At 38.2% G+C, this 25205-nt stretch overlaps 1 pseudogene; it reads right to left on the bottom strand.

Moving 5' to 3' along the window:
* Positions 1-3012: 3012 nt before the first annotated feature.
* LOC147340955 (spermidine synthase-like) overlaps positions 3013-25205 on the bottom strand; it is a 43320-nt pseudogene continuing 21127 nt past the window's right edge.

Raw genomic sequence — 25205 nt, 5'->3', positions numbered from 1 at the left:
AGGGGCACATAACTATGAAGTCTCTGCTGTCCCCAAATGTTAGGGAAAGTTTCTTAACAGCCTTTTGATCCAGTTTTCCAAGAATGGGAGAGTACCTCTTGAACCACAAGTAAAGTATACTTCCCATCTGTCCATTGTCCTGTCTAGTCATTCATCATCTCCCATTTATACACAAACATAGGGTTCCCCTTGCAGAGAGTCATGTCAGAGATTTCACCTATCCTCGAAAATTTTTGAGAAAGGCATATACCATAAACCAGCATATGGGCCCTTGTTTCAATAATAAAAATGATTCCTTCAAGGACATAGAGAATAGACTGGTGTTTGCCAAGGGGGAGAGAGTTAGGGGAGGGATGGAGTTTGGGGTTAGTAGATATAAGTTTTTATATATAGAATGGATAATCAACAAGGTCTTACTGTATAACAGAGAGAACTACATTCAACATCCTATGATAAACCATAATGGAAAAGAACATAACAAAAAAGAATGTAAGAATGTGTATGTGTATAACTGAATCACTTTGCTATACAGCAGAAATTAATACACCATAAATCAACTATACATCAATTTAAAAATTGATTTAAAATAATAAAAATGATCCTTTGTGAGAAAGCTGGAATTTCCTGTTTTTTTGTCCTAGATATGCAAAAGAAACAGATGTAATGACAAAACTGAGACATTTTGTGGTTTATATTCATTTGGGGGACATCTGAGAGAATTTGTATATTGAGTGCAGAGGAAAATAAGACCTAAAGGAGCCGTATGTGGCAACAGTGATTATGGATGTGGCCCTGGAGCCATATAGTAATGAATACCACTGCCTTATTTTTGAGTTATCTTTGGCCTTTTCCTACTTGCTCATTCCTGGGTGACAAGGTCCTACTCCTTCCCTCAAGAGCCAATTCTGTGTTCTGCTTTTCTGGACAATGTTTCTCCAAGTGTGGGATATATCTCAGATTCTCCTGGGCTCTGACTCAGATCCACTGAAACTGAATCTCAAAGGGTAGGCCTTGAGAATCTACATTTGTAAGGAATCTCCCCCTTATGCTGCTAACGTACTGTAAAGCTTGATAATCACTACTCTAGACTAGAGGTGGATTACCTTGAAGCTACCGAAGCGTGCACACAATGAAACTTTAGGGCCTCTAAACTTGCCTGGATCCCTTCCCAGAACCTTAATCTAATTTTTTTTAATTGGTAAATCTTTATTCTTTTTCCTTAAAAAGCCCTCCTCTTTAAGCTTCAGGTTAAATACAATTCTTGGATGCATCCCTACTCTGGATCCTACTTGACAAGAAAATCAAACTCAAATCAGTTAAGCTATTAGGTAATAAGAAACTTTATCATAACCTTATCTCGGGTATTTGCATTTTAGTAAAAATCTTTGGAGAGATTGAAATCTTCAAGTTCCAAAGAATAATTCTCAGCAAAGGAAATCCCGGCAAATGTCAAGCACTGGAGGGAGAAGAAGAGGTTCTTATCAACACATCTCAAACCCAACTGGGTTTGCAGAAGATTTTCTGCCTTCTTGGGAGGCTGGCCATAGATTCCCAGCTACAGAATCTGTTTAAGGAAGTTGATTAACATTGAGCTCTTCATACCTGGTCTCTTGTTTCATCCTGCTAAAGATCAAGGAAACAATGTAGACACAGATTTAATAAAATGATATTCTTAACTGGGAAGTTTGCCTGCAGCCAACAATGACATTCTCAGAGAGGAAAAGGAGCACCCAAGTCCAGCAAGTATAAATTAACTGGATGAGAGGGTAACCCATGTTCTGAACAGATGTCTGTGCACAGAAGGCACACTGACATTAATTCCAACAACTGAAACATACCACCTTACAAGCTGAAACTCTTAATTAAGAGGACTTTTGTCCTTGAAAGGTGACTAGAGAGAAGGGAAGAAGACCATGGCATTTGTAAATTCTCCTAGGGAAAAGCACCTCCAGACCTACTAGTTTGAGTGATGTAAATAGGACTTGTAAGCCGTGCCTTTTAATGTAAACAGATGATTTTTCTTTGGGTTAGAAAAATCCAATCGCTAAAAGAGATCTGAATACAAAAAAGAACACTTGGGGATTTAAAAGTGTTTTGTGGTACTTCAAGGAAAGGAATTCATTTGAATTTCAGAAGTGAATTTTATGAAACTCATTGCTATGACTTAGGTTTTGTTTGAAATTGATTTGGATTTCTATTTACACTTATAGAGAAGCTGCCATGATGACCAGGGTGGCTCAGGTATGTCTCTCTTCTCACTGTGGCCACTATCCTAGCACCCAATTACCTGAAATTGGCTGAAACACTGCAAATCCAACAGCTTTAGTATGTCATACGGATGTGCCATGTCACCTCATAGACCTTAACAAATTACATTACCTTAGTTTTGCTCTGCTCATTCTAAAGCAGATCCACGTCTCCACATTCAAAAATAACATGAATACACAGTGAGCAGAACTTATACTTTAAATTTTATGTCTATTAAGGCAGCACTCTCCAGGCCATGTTTAGTGGAACACTAAAGTCTGGCAAGATATTATCCCTACCACACACACTAACAAACAGTCAAAGAGTCAATGATCAAGTAAGTTTGGAAAAGAAGACATAACTTATCCCCATGTAGGAAAGTCACACCTTAAATTGTCATATGAAATACTATGATAAGTGATGCAGCAAAGAAATCTATTAATATTTAACTTCACATTGGCATTCTTGATGTGGCATCCCCTTTACACCCACTTTGCTAGGTTTGCCCCTTGATATTCAGATAGCTTGGTATTTGTCCACTGCCACAGTATATCACAGCTATGGTAGAGGAATACTTCTAACTCCTGCTGCAGCCCTATGGAGCTCCTCCAAGCCTTCCTCAGCTTCTACACCAGGAAAGAAGGGTCAGAGTAGAGATCACAGAGCCATATGACAGCTAAATGCAGTTGTCTAAATAGCCTGTAAAGAGAAAACAGATTCTTTTCTGTGGGAAGGAAAACCCAGAGGAGAGGGTTTAAGAAAAGGTTAATGGGGCTTTTCCGGAGGAGGCGTGGAGCCGGCGCACGTGCGCGCGGGGCGGGACTTCCGGAGCCCGCGGGACACTGGGAAGGGCCGAAGGACCTTTGCATTGCAGCTATAATTAAAGAATGCTGTCGCATTACATTAAAAAAAAAAAAGAAAAGGTTAATGGTTTAATTTGGACTAATAGTACCAAAACTGTATAAAATGTAGGTTTGAGAATTATGCATCAGGAGATGGATTTTCCAGTCCCAACACCTATTACCCTGCTTCCTATGATATAACCAAACCAACCTTAAGGTTATCAGTTATAAAAAGGAGAACAAACTGACCTTCCAGTTTCTAATTATTGCTGAGAAGAATACTTTGGAAGATTAAATGGAAAACATTGCACAATAAGCCAATCAGCCCTTCACCATTTATTACAAACAAACAGCCAGATCTGGATCAATTTCAAAAGTAAATGAATAAAAAACAGTACCATATTCACTCCTGTTTTTACCCTAGTCTTTCCCAAATTCAACTGTTGAACAACTGGCTCAGCAATCCTGACACTGATTCTACCTCTGGACTTAATGTTTGCACTTTTCTCAATGTTTAAACTCCAAGTTATCCCCCACAGAATTTTCCTTGGCTCTCTAATCCTGTTCTTTTCAACTCATTTTCTCTTGTGCAGGAAATGCCCTGCTTCAGCTGAAAACCACACAGCACCCAACCCTTGCAGTTTCCCATTAACTGGCAACCATTTTGTTCACCCTTCCCAGGCCCCCCTCCCATAAAAAAACTTCAAGGCAAAAACAGAAGGATTGTGGTCAAAAATGCTATTCCATACTGCTGCCAATTTAGGAACAGTCCACCTAAAATTACAGGCTCAGTTAGGAAAGTTAGTCCCAAGAACCACTGTAGGAATTAAATCAACAAAAAGCAAGGAGGGGAGAGTTGAGAGGTATAAAGCTCTAAACCAGTGATTCTCAATCTGAGAATCATAGATGATAATCAGTTCTTATGAAGAGCTTGTCAATCCATGTGTATACTAATCCACTAACCAAATATTTTTAATATATGCAGAAGTTTTCATGGTTATTAATTCAAATTCATTAAAAATAATCCTGCATTAATAGAAACTATAGGACATTATCCCCTGGAGGAGGGCACAGTAATCCACTCCAGTATTCTTGCCTGGAGAATCCCATGGACAGAGGAGCCTGGCAGGCTATGGTCTATAGGGTTTCAAAGAGTTGGACAGGACTGAACCAACTTAGCACAGCACAGCACATATGACATTATAAAAGAAAAACAGAAAATGATAGCTATTTTCATGGAGGCAAGGGTGAAGAGGAGATAGCCTTATGAACTATTTTTATATGTACAAGAAATCTTCATCCTTGAAAATCTGGGGACCACTGCTCTAATCCTAATGGCAAAGGTCAACTAACAAATGCACTATCTGATACTTGTAGATAATATATTATGTACAGTGTGAGAAAATGCAATTTAGTCTTAGTATAATGAAAAAGATGACAAATGAAATGAAATTTTGTTTCAGGGAAACTGAGGACATAAAGGCCCATATGTAATGTATGATAAAAATTGATAAAAAGCTTTCTACAATTGCAAAACCAATTATTTCAAGGAAATGTATTAAGGTTGCTATGACAACCCTAACACTGAATTTGGAATTTAGGCAAGCAAAATCAATAGATTTTCTAATTAATACCTTCCAAATATTATTTATCCCTATGAACATCATTCATATGTAACAATTCAATTTCTACTGTTAGTTTTTCAGAACGCCACTATCTTTTCTGATTATTTCCAGAAACTTTCTCATTAACCTAGTCTTGTGTGATTTATTATACATTTCTTTCCTGGCACGAGGACAACCACAATTGCCATGATAGATTCTTGTATATAAACTTGTAAATCTCTGATTCTAGATTTCTGTTTTAAACCCTGTCCTTTCTTTTACAAGTCTGGTTTCTTTTAATAAAAAGTAGAGAAGAAAAAGGGAAAGAAAAAACAAAACAAAAAACCTGAATCTGCAAGGTGAATAAACAAGGAGGAAAGAAAAAGAAGTGAGAAAATGAGAAAGAATAGAGAAATTGTCAGAAGAATAAATTACAGTATACGGAAGATCTTTTGAGTCTACAATCATGCACAGATACAATTCAATAATGATAAGGGAGAAGACACACACACAAAAACGGAAGGACCTTGCATATGAGAAGGGATTTTTCAAGCATGCGCATAAAGTATGTACACATTGTGGTTACCATTGTAATTCATACTATGCATGAAGGTTAAACAGTGGATCATAGCTTTCTAGAAATTATACTTATTTTGCCTGAAAACAAATCCTTGAATATCTTTCATCACAATGCATTTTAGATTCACACAAAAATCCTAGCTCCATAAAAAAAGCAACATATAAACAGGTACTTCACTAGAAGGTAGTCTCATTATTTTTCCCCTAGCTGTATGTTTTCTTTTCTGATAAACCTTTGTGGTTAAAGAGAATTTAGGCCCAAAATATAGTTTACAAAAAAGGAAGCCATCGATTTTGTAAGCTATAAAGGTTAAAATACTTCTGTGAAACATTCCCCCTAGAAGCTTTGTAAGTAACACTTTTCTCCAAAATTTTATGACAGCTGGTACAGCATGAAACCATATGTCTTTTTATATCTCCTAAATAAAAATGACTAATTTGACTTTTTAGCACTGATTCTCTGGAGACAGAGTTAAGAGAATCCCCATAGATTTATCTGGTTCTTATTATATTTTAACAATGTCTGCTTTTACACCAGAAACAATTGTGCTAGCCATCTGTCTGCAAATATTTGTAAAGAAAATGACAAACTATACCTTTATATACTTCAGATATCTTTTTAGAATTGAGCATTTTGGGTGACTTACATCACAAAACTCCTCAGAGTGATCTGGTATTACCTACTAGAGAGAAGAGATGACATCTCCATAGTGGATTTCAAATAAAAAATCTTCAAATGTTACAGCTAGAAGCACCCTCAGAGACTTCTACTGTCCAGCTCTCTCCTTTTAAAGTTAAAACCCTGAAACCCAAGGAGGTTAAACAATTTGACACTGCTCACAGTGCTATTTTTCAATGGAAACAAAGCTGGAAGCCAAGTTTTCTGACAACATGTCCGCTGTTATTTGCATTAACCGCGCCATTCCACTGGGAGCCCCTCCCCTGTGGAGAAATCCAACTGTGCAGCTATAGCTGACAATGCTTAGTTTAAAACAGGACTGAAAGTCCATTAATAAACCCTGGATTCTATCTCATAGCACCAATTAGATGAGAGAGGGTTCTGGCCACCTCTATCAGGGTAACTGCTCACTGGATACTCCAAGAAGGAAGTAGGCTGCCAAACAGTCCCTGTATATCCTGAGAGCCTAGAGTCAATTCTGTTCAGTGAAAGGCCACCAAAAACACACTTGTGTGTTGAACAAGTTGGGCACATTACTTGGCACGGTGCAGGAGAACACAGAGCAAAGGGAACATCTTAGGAAGAGGGTGTTAGAAAGAACATATTACACAATCAGGGATTAGGATGTGCAAAGTAAGGGAAAGTCTTAGGAAGCAGAAGTTCCCTCTAGATTAGAAGCAATCAGAAAGCAAGACAATTCTATGACTGGGTGTCTCAAGAAATCTTATCTATAGTGTAAGCAGGCTGGATGAAGTTAAGGCTATACATGTGACCCTTGAACCATGTAGAGGTTAGGGGCACTGCCCCCGTGTGGTCAAAAACCCACATATAACTATACAGCTAGTCCTCTATGTCCAGGATTGTGTATCCTCAGAGTCAACCCATGCACATTACATACCACTAGAGTACATTTTTTTAAAAACTTTATTTGGTTGTATCAGGTCTTGGCTGTGGCACACAGGCTTAGCCACGGCATGAGGGATCTGAGTTCCCCAACCAGGGATCGAACTAGCATCCCCTGCACTGGAAGTCAGATTTTCTACCACTGGACCACCTGGGGTTCCCTGGAGTACATATTTATTGGAAAAGAATCTGCGTATAAGTGGACCCATGCAGTTCAAGCTCATGGTGTTCAAGAGTTAACTGGAAGTGGCAGGACTTCGCTGGCAGTCCAATGACTGAGATTCTGCACTCCCAATACAGGGGGCTTGGGTCACTTTCTTGGCTGGGAATTAGATACCACATGCCACAACTAAGAGTTCATATGCTGCAACTAAAGATCCTGTATGCTGAAAAGAAGACTGAAGATCTGCAAGCTGCAACTAAGACCTAGCACAGCCAAATAAATATATATTTTTAAAGAGTTAACTGGAATTGGTAAATAAATATCACTCATTGTAGCTGAGACAGACGGAGGCATTTGGGGTTGTGTGGGCTGCACAGCAACCTTGTTTTGTTCTCACTCCATTACAGTCTCCAAGTGACTTTGTCTTGTGTTGGTGTTCATGTCCTGTGATGTTCTTCAACAGCACAATGAGATATAGCTGTTAGTTACAGTCCAAGGTGAAGTAGTATACATAATGAACTCGAGTGGCCCTGGCCTGCATCGGCTTGGAGCAGGGCTTGGGTTCCCAGCCAGAGATTGGGGCTGGGTCTTGGTGGTGAAAGCACCAAATCCTAGGCACTAGACCAGTGGTCAGTGACAAGAGCCCTGGCCCTTCGGCTTTCCAGAAAAGAATTTCCACAAAGACAGAAAGTAGCAAAGCAAGTAAAGTATTTACTAGGAGAGAAAAGAGTACAGTACATGTGGAAAGACACATGGACAGACTCAGAGGGAGACTCCCTGAGTCACACCCTCATGGCAGTTTGAATTACTTTTATGGGGCATTTCTTCCACATTTCCTTTGGCCAATCATTTTAATTCCCTAGTTCACAGTTCATATTTGGCGTATCTCAGGATCCTCCCATGTGTGCACAGCAATCTCTTAGCAAAGATGGATTTTACCAAAAAGGCATATGGGTATAGCCTCCAATGAGCCTTTTCCATGCATGTGTGGTCGGGGAGGTCTCCTGACTTTGAGAAAGATGTGGCCTGAGCAGGGCCCAGCCTCCTCCCTTAACTGTCCTGCTACTCTTGTCTTGGAGTTTCGTTTGGTCAATAGGGAATGAATTTCCAACTGCTTTACTGGGGGCTGGGGAGTGGGGTTGGGGGGGTCAGGGGTGGGGGGGAATGGAGAAATCTAACTCCTGCCTCAATAAGACCTAGCTGAGAGCATCAGACCAGTTTCTGGATATCAGGGCTTACTCAGTAGATGGGGCAGATGAACAGACCTATGACTCCCAGGTACCAATCTTGCCTAGAAATGCCTGAGTCATTATAAAGAAAACTTGGAAATCTGCTTTTACAAAATCAAACAATCAGATCAAAGCAGCACAAAGCAGCATTTCCTCTCTACTAGGGTCACAGTAACTGTAAATTGGAAAACAAGATGAATTTAACACCTGAAAGAATCAAGTTTGAATCCTGGCACTGCTTCTTGGTAACTATGGGACTTGGTAGATAAGTAACTCTGATACCCTCAAAGCCACAGGATTGAATAAGATAATGTAATTTGTCTCAAGAGACTCACAATTAGGCCATCCCAAATGGCTGTCTCTTCCTGTTTCTTAGTCCTGAAGAATGCTGCCCTTGGCAAGCCTCCCTGGCTATAAACAGGGAGCATCTACTCTCACAAACACTGCAGGGGCCTGGATGACTTTTTACGTTCCCTTGTGACTGTGTTATAGAGTGGTTAGACTAATCTTTTAAGCTGTACTAAAACTTTACCTTTACTTCAGGTTAACTCTGAAAGAATCCTGACTGTCAAAAATTAAAAAGAATGACTGATAAGGAAAAAAATAGCTGGTGGAGAGAATGACATGAATAATGATAAGACTGAATTAGCAATTGTGTATGGAAAAGTCAAAGGATAAAATGTTCAAACTTATTGAGCTAATTCTAAAATACTGATCCTGGAAAGATGAATTTTAATAGCATTGATAGATGAAACAGTTGAAATTTATTATTAAAGTCAACACTTTGAAATGTCTATGGCCTATAAAGTTTTTTTTTTTTTTTTGGACTGGATGGAAATTAGTTCTCTGGCCTGATAGAGTTAGCAAGGGAAAAAAATGTGAGGATCACAGAAGTATGCAACACAGACACAAAGAGCATGCTTCAAGTCCTAACAATTCTTAAACCTCTTTTATGAAGGTCATGAAGAAGCCTCCAGCCAGGAAGGAAATGGCATCTCTGGCAACAATTACTTAAAACAAAGGAACAGTCATTAACCTTTCCGATTGCCTTTGGTCTTTTGGCTACCTTGACACTCAGAGGAAATCTGAAAGTTTCACAAATATCTCTTGACATTTTTACCTAGTGGAGTCTTGTTTACCTTTGTAACATGATAACAAGGTTTCTAATAAGTACCTCTGGAGATTCTTCTCCAGTGTCTTATCTATTAGTATCCTCAATTATCCATGCACATATTTGAGGGTACCATTCAGATACATGCATAACACAAAATGCTGGTCATCTGCAGGAAATTCTTTGTTACCAAACAACTCTAAGTTCCTAAAATACACATATTAACATAACAGAAGCATGGACCCAGGACAGAGTTTGAGAGAAATTCTATTTTTTTCTTTCCCATTATGTTTAGTTACAGGATATTGAATATATTTCCCTGTGTTATACAATAGGACTTTGTTGTTTATCCATTCTATATAAAATACTTTTAATCCACTAATCCCAAACTCCTAATCATCTCTTTCCCCAACCCCTTCCCCTTGGCAACCACAGGTCTTTTCTCTATATCTGTGAGTCTGTACCTGTTTGGTACAGATAGGAAAAAGGTTCATTTGTATCATATTTTAGACTTGATTGCACATATAACTGATATCATATGTATTTGTCTTTCACTTTCTGAATTACTTCACTTAGTATGATAATCTTCAGGTTTGTCCATGTAGCTGCAAATGGCATTATTTCATTATTTTTCATGACTGAGTAATATTCCATTGGATGGAGAGATCGATAGATAGTACATCATCTTTATCCATTTATATGTAAATGGACATTTAGGTTGTTTCCCATGTCTTGGGTATTGTAAATAGTTCTAAAATTAACTTAGGAGTCAAATTATGGTTTTGTCTGCATATATGCCCCAAAGTAGGATTGCTAAAGAGAAATTCTATAAAATGAGGGAATTGGAGTTGCTCTATGAGGACCATCCTACCTCCACATTGTTTGACTTAATAACCACTTCAATGCAATATAAAGTAGAAGAAGAAACAAATGTCAAGAGAAATATAATGTTAAGAGCTTCATTAACTCAGTTGGCTAGAACCCAGTGGAAATGACCCCAAAAGCATAGGACCAGAGATGTGATTGTTTCCTGGGCCTATTTGCCTCAACACACCTTCCCTGTGACTCTGCTTAGGGGTGGATGGTGGTGCTCAGTCATGTCCAATTCTTTGTGACCCCATGGACTGTAGCCTGCCAGGATCCTCTGTTCATAGGATTTCCCAGGCAAAAATACTGAAATGGGTTGCCATTTCCTTCTCCAGGGGATCTTCCTGACCCAGGGATCAAAACCGCATCTCCTGCATTGGCAGGTGGATTCTTTACCACTGCACCACTTGGGAAGCCCCATTAACGCCCTCACAAATCATTCCTTTTGATCATGGGGGAAATAGCATGGGCAAATCAGTAAAATAAATTCTCCCTGAAAGGAACAGAGTAGAAATCTGCATTATCCATCTCATTATCAGGTATTTCACTAAAGAACTGTCCTTCAGATAAAAGAAACAGGGTACAAAATATAGCACTTACCTAACTCATCTCCATTCCCATAGCATGTTGAATACACATAACCAGGAAAATCTCATGGTTGTGGATACTTGGTAAATTCTGTTCCCATCAACTGAGTTATACATTCACCAAAAGCCAGTATTATTAATTATTCACAAGCTTGTTGATGCCAGCTCTACTTTGCATATTATATAAAATGGTTATCATAGTATATATGTGCAAAGAGAAAAAAGATTTATTTCCATGAAAATTGAATTGCAATTCAATAAAGATAAATTGCTTTTTAAAAGTTTTCTTGTAAATAAAATTTAAAAGGTGTCAAATTAGATGTGGGTGAAACAGTCATCAAAGATTGGTTGAGAACAGGAGTCAGAAACATTCAGAAGGACTCCACACTCAAATTTCATAACAGGTGTTTTTTTTTAATTGCTCTTTTACTTCAAAGAAACCAAAACTGGAAATCATAGAGAATGCATTATGCTGTGGTTTTAGTGAAAGACAAAAGCAGTAGTATGCAAGAGCCAGCTGGGACTGGCTTACAAGGGCCAATTATCAAGTTTTCAGTAATTTGGTGGGCCTGTTGTTAAACATTGTCATCATTAATAACTAAGTGATACAAACTTAGATTTAAGTAAATTACATTTTAAAACAAACTTATTAAATACTGAATATCAGTCATTTCCTATATTTTACACTTTACAGTTATCTATATTCTTCAGTTTATTTACACATACTCTTGTTGTAGAGTGGAAATATAATGTAATGCTCTACCACCACACATTTCTTTTCCATTCTACTTTCAGTGCCATGGTAGTAGCTTAAAAGTGAACATAATGGGAGTATTTACACCACAGAAAGCATCAACACAACAGTCAGGGCTATTCTTTTTCCAGAGAGTTGGTTGTTAAATGTGTATCAGCATACCACTAAACAGAAGTGAAATTGAGTAAGTGGAAGCATATTCAAAGAAAAATCCTTGTCCATAAAGCAGAAGGCTAACAAATGAACACATACATATTAACAAGTCTTAAGTTAAAATAAAAATGCTACAATGTGTGCATACATACATGTATGTGTATATATTAATAAATACACATACACACACACACACATATATTTTTCCCTACCTTAATTTTTTCAATTAACCTACAACTATTTGCACCAATGACTCAATGGACATGAATTTGAGCAAATTCTGGGAGACAGTGGAGGACAGACTGACATGCTACAGTCCATGGGGTCACAAAGAATCAGACTCGACTTAGTGACTGAACAACAACAACTATTGGTCCTGATTCAGATTAGGGCTTCTACCAGAGCCAATGAAACAGTAGAACAAATTTTCATAACTTTCTGGAAAGTAGTTTGGCAACATTTATTGAAAGATTGAAAATTCATATTCCTTCACCTCAAAACTTCACTTCTTTAATGTAAGAAAATTATAAAGGATACAGTCAAATATGTAACAAAACGCTCATCATATTGTTTAAAATAACAATACACAAATACATAAATAAATAAATAAACCACCTAAATGTGCAGCAGTGGGGAAATGATTAAATAAATCATAATACCTCTATGTAGTAAAACATGATATAAGAAGCAAAATCATGTTTCAAAGAACATTTAATGAGTAGGAAGAAATCCACCAAATATTAATAGTGGTTATCAATGGATGGTGGGACTTAAATTGATTCAATGTTTTACACAAGTAATGCACATGCATTATTGAAATGTTAGAAAATAGAGAAAAATAAAAATATGAAGTTAACGATCATTCATAACTCCACAAAACAAAAATAACTATTTTAAATCTCTTGGTTTTCTTCTTGAAGGTTTTTTTGCTTATATGCACATGCACACATTTTTAATCCAAAGTGGTATTATAAGGTGCATATTATTTTGTAATTTTTTTCATAATAAATCTTAAAATATTCCTGGATAATTTTTATTTTATTTTCTTATTTACAATTTTCTGCATTTTCCAAACCTCTTTTTAAAATAAAGAGTATAAAATAGCTTATCTCCTAAGATGATCCCCAGAGAACTATGCCTGTGAATCTTTGCTGTCTGGGTAACTTTCTAACCAAAGAATAAAGCAGTAGAGGCAGTGTGTAAATTACAAAGTCTAAGATTTAGAAAGTCCTAAAAGCTTCCATTTTGTGCTTTTGGGAGCCCTGAGCCACCATGTAGAAAACTCATGGAGAAACTGAAAAAAAGAGATCACAAATGGAGAGGAAAGCCAAGATTACATGGAGAGAAGAGGCTCAACTTTGTCAGTGTCCTAAGTGAGTCCAGCCTTCCAGCCATGCCCTCCAAGGCATAGAAGTGGAGCCATCTCAGATTCTCTAACCCAGTGAAGGCTAAGATTATTGCAGTCTCAGTATATGAACCAGAAGAAACATCCATTTGAGGCCAAATTATTCACAAAAAGATGATAAACAAAATGTTGCTGTTTAAGGCACTAAGTTTTGGGGTTGTAAAGAGCAAGAAATAACCAAAACAAAACATGTGTTATTCATATAATATGAAAAAAACAACATCATTTTTAAAGGCATTATAGTGCACTTGTACATGCACTTTTGCATGCACACACACACAAACACACAACACACACAACTTATTTCCTGCTTGAATATCTAATTGCTCCTGTCCAGTACATACTCTATTCTCTCTGACGTGCACCAAATTTCACAGTTCAGATGCAATCTGTGTAAAAGAAAGATAAATTTCTGACATTGTAAATTATCTATTGAATGTCAATTTAAAAACCACACAGACTGATGTGGATATTTCTTTTTATATAAGGAAACTGAGACCGATCGAGAATAAGTGACTATTTTAAGGTTACCCAGTCCTGTGGCCACTGCTGCGTTTTCCAAATTTGCTGGAATATTGAGTGCAGCACTCAATGGACATGAGTTTGAGCAAGCTCCAGGAGTTGGTTATGGACAGGGAAGCTTGGTGTGCAGCAGTCCACTGAGTTGCAAAGAGTTGGACATGACTGAGTGACTGAACTGAACTAATGTTACCCAAGTCACATGGGTAGTTAACAGCTAAATTAGCACTGGTTCCCAGGTCAATGGGCTTCCCAGGTGGCACTAGTGGTAAAGAATCCACTTACCAGTGCAGGAGTCATAAGAGACATGGGTTCAATCCCTGGATCCAGAAGATCCCCTGGAGGAGAGCATGGCAACCACTCCAGTATTCTTGCCTGGAGAACGCTATAGACAAGGGACAGTCCATAGGTTTGCACAGAGTCAGACACACCTGAAGTGACTTAGCACACACACACCAAGGTCAACACCCCTTCCTCTACAATACATTGTTTCTTTCAAAATAGTGGAATTAAAAATACTTATCTACCAGAAGACATATGTAGTCCCTGTGCTGTGTGCTGTGCTTAGTTGCTCAGTTGTGTCTGACTCTTTGTGACCCCATGCACCATAGCCCACCAAGCTCTTCTGTCCACAGGGATTCTCCAGGCAAGAATACTGGAGTGGGTTGCCATGCCCTCCTCAAGGGATCAAACCCAGGCCTCCCGCATTGCAGGCAGATTCTTTACTGTCTGCGCCACCATGGAAGCCCATGTAGTCCCTACTTAACTAAAAATAAGAATTAAAATTTTAAAGAATAGCCAGGTCTTCAGGGATTTCTAGGATGAGATTTGGGTAGGCCAGAGAAGTTCAGATAGGTTGCAAAAAATAAGGATAATAAAAAATAATCTAAGGATAAGCACTGAAAATATTATTGCTTGGAGTGAAGACCACAGGACAGAGAATCTACTTGCTTATCCACCTAGCACTAGTCGTTTAAAATTATGAGCCAGCCATGCCCATGTGAACACAGTCGGAAGTGACATGAAGAATGCCAAAAGCCGAGGGGATGCAGAAGAAGATACTGGAAAGAGAGAAAAGGAAAAATAAGAAAAAAAAAAAAAAAAATATATATATATATATATATATATATATATATATATAATGAACTAATCCCTACTTCTTCATGTCCTGTGAACCATGACATTCTAAAGAAATACTTCTAAGGAAAGGGAGACTGGTTCACCAACAGGTAACCCATGAACCACAGTAAGACAGTTCTTTCTTTTTATAGTTTCTTCATACTAACCTAGTAAGGCACTGCAGAGCTGGAAGGTACCAAATTCTAACTTTCCCTCTGCTTTTCTTCCCAGGGCAATATCTAATGCTAATGTTTTAAATAAACAATATGCCCTTTACAGGACACAACTAGAGAAAAAAGGCCATTCCAATTTTCTTATTTCTTCTGTACCAAGAAATCTAGTCATTTCATTATGTAGGTCTGGGAAGGTCAAAAGACACACTGGTTGGTAATAATTCTTTTCCTCTGTCCTCAAAATGAGATTGTCACCGTGATCACTGATCTATATGGCCACCAAGAAGGGGACTAAGAAGGTCAGCAGTGTCAAAGGCAGAACATTCACAAAATGTTTAGACTTGAAAAGAGCTCTCTGGCTTCCAAAAGCCATCAGAGATGAATACCAAACTTGATAGACACATGCATGCTTCACTGATGCCAACGTACTGACTTCATCATGAGGAGATTTCCTTGCTGCAGTAACAGCAGATGCCCATAACATAAACCCTGCACCATATCCACAATAAACTGGGAAAAATCATATTTTTTTTAGGATAGTGAAATTCAAGCTATTTTCCTTCATTTTCTCAATGCAATAAGTCTATTAAGCTTCCACACAGTACCCAATAAAATCATGTAACACAAATGCTATGCCCTTATCAGACTGCCAAAGGGAAGATTCTAAGCTTCCTTTGGTGGAATCCTGATAATCAGATGGCAGGTGTGATCTGTAGTTTTCCCACCTTTGCTGACCTTTCCCTGTGGGCTGAATTTGTGTGGGAGCTCCAGCCCAAGTTTCCTTAGATGGTACTTACATGGACCACTATTTGTCCTGTCCGATGTTTTTCAGACTTGTCAGAGCAAAGCGCTTCTTAATCTCACCTGCTTGTGCATGGTTCCTATTAATAGGAGAGAAATTGCACTTAGCCTAAGAGTTCCAAATATAGGGCACAATGAGGTGATTGATTATACAAAGACCTAATTAAACTTGGTGACATCTTTCAGCCTTCTCTCAGGGAGGAAAAAGAAAAAAACAGTTCCTTTAATATTGTGCGCTAGCCCTTCCTCTTTTGAAAGGGACTCTGAGTTTTATCTTTCCAGGTTGTTTATTTCCATACAGATTCTTGACTTTCTTACTTTCTTCCTTAAGAAACAAGGTGAGTTTTCTAAGAGCCTTCTGAATAACATCAGAAAAACCCAGAGACGGTTTGCCTGTGTCCTCTCACACATAAACTAGCATAGGAAAAATAGGCTTCTCTTCAAGAAAGGAGTCTCACTTCTCAGAAACCAAAAGGATTCAAGGTTCAGAATCTGCTGCATGAATATACTTCAGTGAGAATGCAAAATGTTTAAATTCTCATTATTTGTGAACACTGTAAGAGGTGTGATGAGGGCATTGTACTGCCAGAGTCTCACTTTCTATAGGGACAGGTGAAAATAATCAAAGACTGCACTCTCTATGCCATGTCTAGTTGACTCAGTTTCTCCTTTAAGAAAAAATAAAACAAGGTCCTACTATATAGCATAGGAAACTACATTCAACATCTTATACTAAACCACAATAAAAAGGAATATGAAAAATATATATATTGATAACTGAATCACTTTGCTGTAAAACAGAAATTAATATAACATTGTAAATCAACTATACTTCAATAAAATAAATTTTGAAGAATAAGTAAAATAGAAGAAGAAATTATGTTTTCCCTTTATCCCAGAGCAAGAGTTTCATCATAAAATTGCAGAATTTAGAGTTTGAAGAGCCATTGGAGCCTCTAAACACAGATTAATACCTTATAAACTCTTCCCTTAAATTCTCTTAACAAAAAAAAAAAAAAACTTGTTATTTTCATTATTTCTTTGAAAAATTACATGATCTTCTGAGGGACCTGCAATGACAACCCTAGAAGGGCAAAAATGCTATTTACACATAGGACAAGTATAGCAAGAAATAGAATACAAACACCCTTGCAGTACACTTGAGTGCTGACCTGAAGGGCTGCATTTATGAGAAAGGACAATGATATATGCACTAGATTTGTAAAAATGAACCCATCATCAAAAGCTCCAGGGTGTGTGTATGTGCAAAACACTAAAGCATGACCAAAAAAAGTTTTAAAAGGAACATGTAAGGCTTAATTCCAAAACTAGTAAAGCACTACCTCTACATTTTCAGAGAAACAGGAAAAGCACTTCCCTGGCTTTTTAGAGCCATCCTCAGCTGTGGAATTATGATACATCATTATATCTCAAATTAGTTTTGAGGTGTGCTACAAGTAATATGTTTGAATAATATTTTTAAGAGGAAAGTCTGTAAGTGATTTGTTTAGCCAATTCATAATTATCCTCATTCACTTTCTTTCCAATATGCTTTCTTGAATAGAAAAGTTGGGTGAGGTGAGGTTACAGCTTCTTCCCAGAGGGTTTTCCCTTGTACACAAGAATCATTTCAATTATTCATTCACTTAACAAATGCTTTTTAAGTTTCTATAATGTTCCTGGCAGTATGCAAGGTACTATATATACAAAGATGATTAAAACAAGGCCTTTGGCCATTGGAGAGCCCATAGGTGTGTTGTGGGAGACAGAGATGTAAAAGAATAAGTGCAATCCAAAGGGATGAATGCTAATACAAGTAAATGCAAAGTGAAAAAGAAATACTGGAAAGAAAACTTTTTCTGGATGAGTCAAGGAAGACTCCACACAATTAGGTTAGTTGATCTAGGTCTCACAGGATTACTAGTTTACTCAGACAAAGAAAGAGGGAGATGACACAGACAATAACCTAAATGTCAACCACCAGATGAATGGATGAAGAAGATACTTATTCTTCCAATAAAGAAGATGTGGATGATATGGGCTTCTCAGGCAGCACAGTGGTAAAGAATCTGCCTGCCAATGCAGTAGACCCGGATTGAATCCCTGGGTTGGGAAGATCCCCTGGAGAAGGAAATTGCAAGCCACTACAGTATCCTTACCTGTAAAATTGCATGGACAGAGAAGCCTGGCAGGCTACAATCCATGGAGTTGCAAAGAGTAGGACACAACTGAACAACTGAGCAGTGAGAGCACTGATATATATATATATATATATATATATATATATATATGACTGCAAAAATGACTGCATGTTTTTTAGCTTGGGTGATTTAATAGGCACTGATATTCTTAGCTTAAGAAAGAGAATGCAGAAAGAAGAAGAGGTTTCATGGAGAGAAGATAATGAGTTTTGTTCTGGACGTTTTAGATCTGACATGTCAATGGGTCATTCAGGAAGAGCCATTCAAGAGAGAGACAGATGCAATCAGATTTCACGAAAAAAGTCTGGGTGACCAAAACAGATAGATACCCATTGATGTATAGGTTGCAGCTAAAATTGGAGGACTAGGTAAGATCACTCCCGCCCCCTCCAAAAAAGGTGAAAACAGAAAGGAATCTCAGCCAGAACTCCAAAGAGCATGAAGCCTTGTCGGGGAAGGGGGATAGAGGGGTGGGGAAAGCAGAGTAAAAGGTGGCACTGGACAGAAAGAAACAAAAACAGAAACCGTGCTTCAGACAGAGTTTTAAGGAGGAAATTGTCAACGATATTGCATACCAAAGAAAATTAAAATGAGCACTGGATTTAGCAAACAAAGAGTTATGAAAGGCTATTAGAGTAGTTTCAATAGCATGATGGAAGCCACAACTCCATTAGGCCAGGAGATCTAAAGATGAGACAAGGGGATTTAAAAGATAAGATCAAAAAAGAATATATATATATATATATATATATATATGACTCACTTTGCTGTATACCTGAAACTAACACAAAATTGTAAACCAACTATACTTCAATTAAAAAATGATACAACACTGGTGGTGCTAGTGGTAAAGAATCCGCCTGCCAATGCAGGAGGTATGGTGGGTTCCATCTCTGGGTTGGGAAGATTCCCCTGGAGTAGGAAATGGCAACCCACTCCAGTATTCTTGCCTGGAGAATTTCATGGACAAAGGAGCCTGGCTGGCTACAGTCCATGAGGTTGCAAAGAGTCGGACGTGACTAAAGCGACTAAGCACCTTCCATAGAAACAATTGTTCCTTCTGTTTTCGTCTGGAGGATGGTTACAAACATGAAGGCGGAGGGGTGCAGGAAAGAAAAGAAACTTGTCTTTTCACTACAATCCTTTGTGCCAGTTATTAAGCTGCAGATATTAAGTTATAGCCTCTCACACTCACCTTCTTGTTCTCCTTTGATGCCTTCGGATGCCGCTGCGGCGGGCACTGCGAACCACGGTCACGCTGCTTCGTTTGCCGCTGATGCCCCACTAGACACTGAGACTAGGGGGCGCTCAAGGAAGGCTGGGAGGCTGCAGGGAGAGAAGGCAAGACTCCTTCCGGTTTGCTTCCAGTCCAAACCTTCCTCAGAATGGCCCTTCACTGAGGCCGCTGCGTCCCCTCCATGATAATCTCAGTGCCAGCTCTGTATGGACCCTGCTCCAATATGCCAGGTTCTGAGAACCCAGATCTTCTCCTTCTGTTCTCTGTGCCCTAAGAGTGATAAGGAACTACTTCCCGAGATAGGGAGCAACAGGGAAGGAACATGTTTGGAGGAGAAAACTCCAGTGTTGGGTTTGGAACAAGATAGTTTGATAGCTTTGAGATTAATATTATACTTAAACAATACTCTGATGCTCCAGGTGCGTTTGATTCCTCATTTATTCAATTGACCTCATAATAGATATATATCTGTATAGATATAGATGACTAGCCTCTCATGGATAAGAAACTACCCACTGTGTTGTGAGATTTTGTTTTCTCTTTAGAGAGAGCACTGGAATGAACAAGCAGATTTGTGCTGGTACTTGTACTGTTTCCAATTGGTTATCTGACCTTGAACAAGTCCTCTCTTCCTTCTCTCAAGATTAGTTCTCATATTTTGAAAATGTTGACGTTCAATGTCCTTTGATGGTTGCCCTGAAAAATCATTGCTGCTGTTCATGACAGAAGGTAGAGAAATACGGGAATCGGCAAGAGAGTTGGAAGTGGGGGGAACTTGCATGATTACTTCTAAGAGTAAAAGTTGGTATCTTGTTGTAGAAAAGGCACTCTGCTAAAATAGTAAGTCACTTTTTGCTTGAGAGGTAGGACAACACAGTGGTTAAGAACACTGAGATGTCAAACCAACTTGTTATATTCTTTTCAGACTGATTTTCAATCCTGTGTCTACCACATCTTGGTTCTGACGTGATACGTTCATCATTTAAGCTTTCTCATGCTCAGCTTCATCATCATTACAGTCAATATACACCTCTTTTGTAAAAAGGATGTCTGTGGTTGCTGGATATGAAGCAGTCAGAACAACTGCATGCAGGATGAGGAGCTTTATCTGTTTATTGACACTACCTTAAAAAGCTACACTTCCATGGCTCCATGCAGAAAGATATGTTTCAATCTGAACAGGGACCCACAGAGAGATGCCATTATTTTTTGATTATTTGATATTCTTCTGGTATTGAGGAATGTCAAAACCTTTTTTACCCATTGGTGGATTCATTTGGAAAGAACAAAATGTTTCTGGATTCTATCAAATTATATATGGTAAAAGAAAAACTCCTGGTGAATACTGAGTTAATATATGTGCTTTCCTCACACCAGTATTAAGAGGAAAGCACCTTATGGATGTTTTTTTACGTTGCTGGTATATACTCCACAGATGTCAAGGGGGAAAAGAAAAGGATAGTACATCAGGCTCTATATCAAATATAAGAAACTATATTCATAGATGCATGAGTGATGTTTTTTTTTTTTTCATTACAGGGTTCATTTGCATAGAATACTGTGGCACATAGACCAGTTTTTCCCCCTGAAGATACTGCATTTCTTAGCATCCAGTGAAAGTGGATGGAAAAAATTAAGAGCAAGACCATCTTTCTGACATAAAGAAGACAATTGTTTAAACTCCCCATGCTTACTTTCTAAATATTATTCTGCTGTGCTAGCTTATCTCTGGACCTTAAAATAGAATTTTGCAAGCACCACTTATATCTTCATGTCAGTCCTTTACTACAAAACAAATGCAAATTAAACATGCAGTCCTTGGGTTTGAAAACTTCAGGATAGATTTCTAAGACCCAAAGTAGGTTCATGGTTCATACACAGGTTCTCCATCCATCCCACACCTACATAGCCACTCTCACAAGCAAATTTTTCCCTATCATTGAAACATTTAAATAATGCAGCTGCTTCTAGGTCCTGAAGGTGCCAGGTTATAAATTAGGCTTCTTTGGCAATTGCATTAACTTTTTCAGATCACACAGATTATTATTTAAGTGTCTGTTTCAAAGATAATATGTTATATAAGGAAAGGAGTAGGAGGAAAGAGGTGGTAAAAACAGTATTTGAACCAGTTTTCAAATATGTGTGCTTTGAATGACTAATGTCATGTTCCAAGGTTGAATTTTGTCATTTCTTAAATGCTTTTCTCTAACAACATATTTACAACCTATACTCAAAGTGAAAAGTTGAAAATGTGGAGGATATGAGACAGCAACAAATCTTTATTTCAAAACTTTTATGCAGGCTTTTAAGAACCAGCCTTAAAGTTAAATGCTAGCTCTTGCATATTCTAGGTGGAATAATAAATATGTTTTCATGTTCTGTGCTAAAAAAAGAAAAAAATCTGTGATTTTAGTCATCAAAGAGAAATCCTGTGGTGAGATATTTAACTGTAACAGTTTGGGCATAGGCTTTTGCATTTCCATTGTCTATATTGGTCAAATGAATAGTGTTTCTTTGTTTTTTAAAGAAAGCATAATCATAGTAAACAGTATGCTTTTTTCTCTTTGGATGAAAGACTATAATACCTATCCTCTTTTTTACAAACATTTATAGTTGTCAAAATGCTGTCCCTTATATTTCACATACAGTTGAACTTCCTAATATTCCCAGTGTGATAGTTAACTTCCCCTTTTATAGATGACCTGAGCCTCAGAGAGATTGTGAATAACTTGCCCAAGGTCATGTGATATATCTATTTACCATTAGTTGATTACAAGTAAAATAAACTCAAATTGACTTAAGGAATAAACAAGTTGTTCATTAACTCATGTGACTCAAAGTCTAAGGGAGTAGAGGATAAAAAAGAAAGGGAGTGAAATGCCTTTGCCTATAGCCACATCCAGGCTTCCCAGGTGGCTCTGTTGGTAAATAACCTACTTGCCAATGCACGAGATGCAGGAGATGTGGGTTCGATCCCTGGGTCATAAAGATCTGCTGGAGGAGAGCATGGCAACCCACTCCAGTATTCTTGCCTGGAGAATCTCTAGACAGAGGAGCCTGGCGGGATGCAGTCCATAGGGTCGCAAAGAGTCGGACACAACTGAAACAACTTAGCACAAATACGCGCATAGCCAGATCCAGAGGCTGAATTATGTTATCACCTCTCATTCACTTATCTCAGTCACTGAGCTCTGCTATTCTCCCATTGGCTTTGTTCTTAGACAAACTTTATCCTGGTTATAGAGAGGTGATGGACAACCATTAGTTTCAGTCATACATCCCATTCTCTCAACAGACAGAGGGTTTCATTTTTCCCAGTTGAATTTCATCAATGTGGCATTAGCCAGAGAGAAGGGATATGGCGATTGGCGAGACCTATGTCCCATACCCTCCTTTGGAAGTGCAGGGGAGGATGGGGAGGATTGTTAGCCATACCTCAAGCCCCATGGAATAATAACAGGAAAGAAGTAATTTGCTACAAGGAAAATCAGCTGACCAGAAAAAAAAAAAAAAAAAAAAGTTGAGCAATCAACAGAACTACACATAGCTATTAAATAGAACAGCAAGGATCCAAAGTGAAGTTCAGTGAAATTCAAAGCATTCCCTCTTTCCACTCTATTATGCTGCCTCCATATATCATATGACAAATATTACTCAGTACACTATTTGCTCAGTATACTTACTCAAAAATGATCATAAGATCTATTAGTGCTCCAGTAGAAAATCGCTACACTGGATATAAATAGCGATAATGAAAATGACTAGCATGTGTCAAAATTTAACACATCAAAAATTAACACTAAAGAGTCAATGAGTCTAAATTTCAGAGAAATCACCAAGACAAAGGTTGAGATAGCTCTTATTAGGGAAAACTTTCACTGATGCTTCCCCAGCTACATCGATCCCTCAGTTCAGTTCAGTCATGCCCGACTCTTTGTGACCCCATGAATTGCAGCACGCCAGGCCTCCCTGTCCATCACCAACTCCCAGAGTTCACTCAAACTCATGTCCATAGAGTTGGTGATGCCATCCAGCCATCTCATCCTCTGTCGTCCCCTTCTCCTCCTGCCCCCAATCCCTCCCAGCATCAGAGTCTTTTCCAATGCCTCACTCTAATTCTTCATCAGTCTGAGTCAAGAACTGTTTATGCTAGGTTCAAAAGGGAATAAAAAATAAACAGTATCTAGATCTTGTCACCAAGTAATTTGAAATTTAGTAGGAGTTAGACGGTAAGATGAGGAATTAAGTTACTTTACAAATAACTACAATATAAGATACATTATAAGTTTATATGAGTTCCCAAATGCTATGGAAATTAACAGAAGAGAGAAAATCTTCCTGGTGGGAAGGAGTAGGACAGACTTTATAGAGGAGGTGCTGGCATGGGAAATAGATATTTAAAGGGGGGATAAGGTTTTAACACACATCAAGGTAGAGGTGGAGTTATTGTCATGGGAAGAGGAATAGAGACAGGAAGCACATAGCATGATCAGGAAACAGTGCCTGGTTGAATTGGCAAGGGTATGTGGTGTGTATATGGTATAACTGGAAACAAGCCTGGAAATACTTGGAACCTTACTTGTAAATTCCTTTCAGTGCTAGGCCACTGAGTCTATATATTAATTGTGTAAGCATTAGGGAACCATTGAGAATTTTTGAGCAGGATACTAACAGAATTATATCTTGACTTGACAAGGATGAATCTGGAAATGACAATAGAATGAAGTTTCCTGACTTTCATTCCAAATTAGACTGAAATGCCTAATTTCACATTTAATTTGGCAGGATGCTCTCCAAAACAAAAGACTCCTAAACTCCCAGCCTCCTGACACAAGTTCAAATCCCTTTGTCCCCTGGATCCTTCTGTTTTTAAATCTCAGCTACATCTTGAATAACCTCTGGCTGATTTTCTCCCATATTTCTTAAAACAGTCAGATCTTTCCAATTCGCTGTGAGTTCACTATCCAAGACCTGACATAGAAAATGCTCCCCTTTAGTTTTGTTTTCTTTTTACAAAATCTGCATTTAAATCCTAATGTTAGTTGCTCAGTCGTGTCGGACTCTTTGTGACCCCATGGAGCCCTGCCAGGCTCCTCCTTTCAAGGGATTTTCCAGGCAAGGATACTGGAGTGGGTTGCCATTTCCTTCTCCAGGGGATCTTCCCGACCCAGGGATTGAACCCAGGTCTCCTGCATTGCAGGCAGATTCTTTACCATCTGAGCCATGAGGGAAGGCCCACATTTAAATCTTAGGCAATTATTAAGACTCTGATAACAACTCCCCTTCTGTATGAAACATTCCCACATCAGCTCAGTCTATAAGTACACTTCCTTCCTTTTAAATCCCGCAATATTCATTAACAGAGTCACTCTTTTGGAAATTACCATATATTGCATATATAATTTGGTTGTTCCCAGTTATAAATTCCTTGAGAATAGACATCGAACAACCAACCTATGTTAATTGAGCACCTACCATGTATAAGATACCATTAGATATTGCAAGGAATATCAGAAACAAAATAAAGCAAACAAGATAACCCAAGTTTCCTTCCTTGAAACAGACTTTATTTTATTGAGACTTATAATACATTAGTGTGTGTTGTTAATTTTGATTTATTGAAATTTTGATTGTTGCCGTTTCCTTCTCCAATGCATGAAAGTGAAAAGTCAAAGTGAAGTCGCTCAGTCGTGTCCGACCCTTTGCAACCCCATGGACTGCAGCCTACCAGGCTCCTCTGTCCATGGGATTTTCCAGGCAAGAGTACTAGAGTGGGTTGCCATTGCCTTCTCCATATAGATATATAGATATATGTGTATATATATACATATATATATGTATATATATACACACACACCACATCTTCATTATCCATTTGTCTGTTGATCGACACTTAGGTTGCTTGCATATCTTGGCTATTGTAAATAGAGCTGCTATGAACATTGGGGTGTATGTGTCTTTTTGAATTAGTGGTTTCAGGTTTTCTGGATATATGCCCTAGAGTGGAATCACTAGATGATATGGTGGTTCTA

Source organism: Bos grunniens, chromosome X (assembly GCF_055505025.1).
Source record: "Bos grunniens cultivar Pamir isolate PY7600 chromosome X, Bosgru_T2T1.0, whole genome shotgun sequence".
Taxonomy (NCBI): Eukaryota; Metazoa; Chordata; class Mammalia; order Artiodactyla; family Bovidae; genus Bos; species Bos grunniens.
The sequence above is the reverse complement of the archived record's forward strand: the minus strand, read 5'-3'. Positions and strand labels throughout refer to the sequence as shown.